This window comes from Coturnix japonica, chromosome Z, assembly GCF_001577835.2.
Source record: "Coturnix japonica isolate 7356 chromosome Z, Coturnix japonica 2.1, whole genome shotgun sequence".
Classification (NCBI taxonomy): domain Eukaryota; kingdom Metazoa; phylum Chordata; class Aves; order Galliformes; family Phasianidae; genus Coturnix; species Coturnix japonica.
In genome coordinates, this window is record NC_029547.1 from 12,438,035 (window position 1) to 12,441,340 (window position 3,306).

The 3,306-nt window shown below is 35.0% G+C and overlaps 1 long non-coding RNA gene across 1 annotated transcript; it reads right to left on the bottom strand.

The window, feature by feature from the left end:
- Positions 1-1,100: 1,100 nt before the first annotated feature.
- Positions 1,101-2,755, bottom strand: LOC107305889. Its single transcript, XR_001551916.2, has 3 exons — positions 2,419-2,755; positions 2,158-2,308; positions 1,101-1,849 (listed from the first exon to the last, which is right to left on the bottom strand). It is a non-coding gene; the product is annotated as an uncharacterized LOC107305889 (long non-coding RNA).
- Between the last annotated feature and the right edge of the window lie 551 nt (positions 2,756-3,306).

The following is a 3,306-nucleotide window of genomic DNA, read 5'->3' on the forward strand; positions in this document are numbered from 1 at the left end:
TCTGGATCATCTTTTTTTATGAAATGGAGACCTGATATGGCCTTATACCTACTCCTTACTTTAATTAAGCTGAGCTGTAAATCTTTTTTTCTCCCCTACTCCCACTGTTAGTTCAATTTAAGCTCTTCTCCTTCCTCTCCTCCACAATAATTATTTCCAGTCAGGGCATCCATTGTTCAACAATCTATTCCTAACTATGCAGAGAGTGTAACACACATAAAATTTAGATTGTTGTACAAGCTAAATCCTGAAAGAATGTTTTCCCCACAGACCAAACAGAACATGTATAGAATACGTACTGACTCCCATTTCAAATGGAAACCGTTCTGTGCTGTGACTAACTTTTACAACAGCAAATCTTCAAGATTTAATGACAAACAATCCCTAATGTTGAAACTTATTTGATTATTGCTATTAAAATTCAGTGTATCTGAATCTGAATTCATGCCGGTTCTACTCATGTCATGCCCAAGGAGGTTGTGGATGCCCCATCCCTGGAGGCATTCAAGGTCAGGCTGGATGTGACTCTGGGCAGCCTGGTCTGGTGGTTAGTGACCAGTGTACTGCTAAGTTTCCAGTAATTTCTTCTAAATTACTGAATACCTCTTTTGGATATTGGTAACTAGATGGAGTTTAGGACCAAAGAATCTGAAGTGAAATGAAACTTCTTTCTCTTTTAATAGCATGGATTTGAAATATCACTAAAACAGGACTACAAGAGCATGGAATAAGCTAGCAAAAATACTTTAGCAACTTTAGCTGGGAGACTAAAACTAATTCAGGAGTTTTGGCTACTGATTTTAGTACCCAGACTCCAAACATGTGACTCAAACAAGCACTTTTTCTCTTTGCTGTCACAAAACATGAAAGCCAAAGAAATGGCTGTATTTTTCAAGAACTTCAATGTCCCATGTGCCACAAAGCTAAATTTGTTTGTCTCTTGTATGCTACCACATGACTTGCATCCATCCAGAAAAAACAAAAAGTGCTGTATAATTCAGAAATTAAAATTCATGCGTGCCTTTACTGATAAGAATATATTAAAGTAATTTTCATATGTTATTTGAATAGGGAGGAACCAAATGAAAGATAGACTTCAATCAACCAAGCTAAACTTTTGGAAATATCTCATTTAATTTGTTAATTCCCTCCAGAAAGATAATCAGTGCACTGAAGTGTGTGCCAAATGACGGCACTTCTAAGAAAACATTTTCATTAGTTTTGCAGCATATCAGGGAGACACAAAATGACAAAACATTAAAAAGAAAAGCGGTGTCTGAGACAGTAGGGATTTTAGTTTCAGTGGTTACGAAATAGATGTCAGAACCAGTACAACTGCAAAAAACATAGAAGAGATGGGTCAGTCTTAAAATTAAGGCAGATTTTCAGATTTCCACTGCTACCATGGGAGATCTATAGGTCGTTCTACAAAAAGCCTCACAATCATCATCCATGATTTCCTATGTGGAAAAAATGGCAGAGAAAGCAACAGAATCTATGCACACTAAAATGGAATAGATATGCAAGGAATGAGGTTTGTAATAAATCTGTAAACCAAAGACTTTCATTCTCAAGTAGCTGCTTGCTCAGATACATCATGTCCTAGATCTTGCTCATCTCTCACGAGTTGAGATTAAGACAGTTTAACAGGGCAGAAAAAGAAGGGAAACAATTAATTACAGTAACATCAATAAAATGAAAATAACAGCAACTGTGCTTTTATATATAAAAAACAAGTGATGCACAATGCTCACCATTTGCCACTGATGATCAGCCAGTCACCAAGCAGCAGCTTCCCTCACCTCAGCCAGGCCTTTCATTTTTACCATTCCACATCATAGCCCTGGTCCTAGAAAGGAGTCACTGTATGGTTCACTTGAGTAATTAATGTGGGTGACTAATATGAAATAACAAAGATAGCAAAAGGACAAATTAATAAGCTGAGCAATGTGATGGACTACTACTTAACTGCACAAGAAAAAGTTAATTTACTACTGAAGCATCATTATTTAAATAATACTTACCTGCTCACCAGGCATCTACTTAAAGCTAAATCACAACAAGCCTGGAAGAGCTTGCCTCTCCATCTAAACAAGACAGGCAAGTCAAAATGAGTGATGACTATTCGTTTTAGTAATTTTCAGTTTAGCCACTTACTAGAATTACTACTGGGTGCTGTGTCTTTCATTGCTTCACTTATCATTTCGTGCTTGGAGCCATCTGATCCGTATTTCTGTTGTTCTGTTCTAAACACCAAAGCGATGTAAAGGAATACCGATATCTTCTTTCCCTTTAAAGAGCTACTTAGCTGCAGAAGTTATGTGAAAACAAGATGAAATGAAGCAACAAAGGTTAGAATTTTATTTGAACTAGAATAATTCTTACTGCTGGATGAATATGGGTATGTGGGACTCTCACCTTCAAATTTTCAGTCTGCCATCTTTGCAGCAGCAAACCTTTCAAATACTGTAAAAGTGTTGCCTGAAAGATAGGAATTTTGAATAGATATTAGGAATGTTCTGCTGCTATTACTGAAATCTCACAGTCTTTAAGGCAAGCTGTTTTTTATTCTGGAACAGAGTTCTGCAATATTGCTTTTGATTATTAAGAATGTATCAGAGCAATCTCTAATCCATAAAAAGCCCTAAAACCACTAAAGAAACTTAAGGGAAAGACAATTGTTCTAGTGCACTCTTCAGATTTCTTATCTTACTTTTTGTAAGGATAATAACATCATTTTCTTAATAATATTGAGATTTTTGTCCAGGTTCTTCTCTGTTCAAAGCAAGTGCAATGGGATTTTTTTTTTTTTTTTTTTTAAGTTCAATACATAATAAAATTATATATAGATTTTATTCTTGGAATTTTATTCAACTTAGACAATTATTCTTACATAATCATAGAATGGTCTAGGTTGAAAAGGACCGTAATGATCACCTAGTTTCAACCCCCCTGCTATGTGCAAGGTAAATATAATGTGTTAACTTGTTTTGTTTCTTTGGTTCTCAAGTTACACCAGTGGCCCTGTAACCTGAGCTGTACACAGCACAAACAACAATTATGTTTAAACAAGCTGCTTTCTCTTTTCTTTTTATTCAATATTTTCTTTTAATATTACATTCTGTGAAATAGTTTTAACTGAAGGCTAATATATAACATTAGATTTTTACATTGCTTAATGCATTTATCCTCTTAAAAGATCAACTCTTCTGGTAATACTTAGTATTATTTAGCTGCACTCAGTAATACTTGGAATATAATGACTATTGATATAGCATGTTTCTTCACTTAATTGCTTTAGACTTA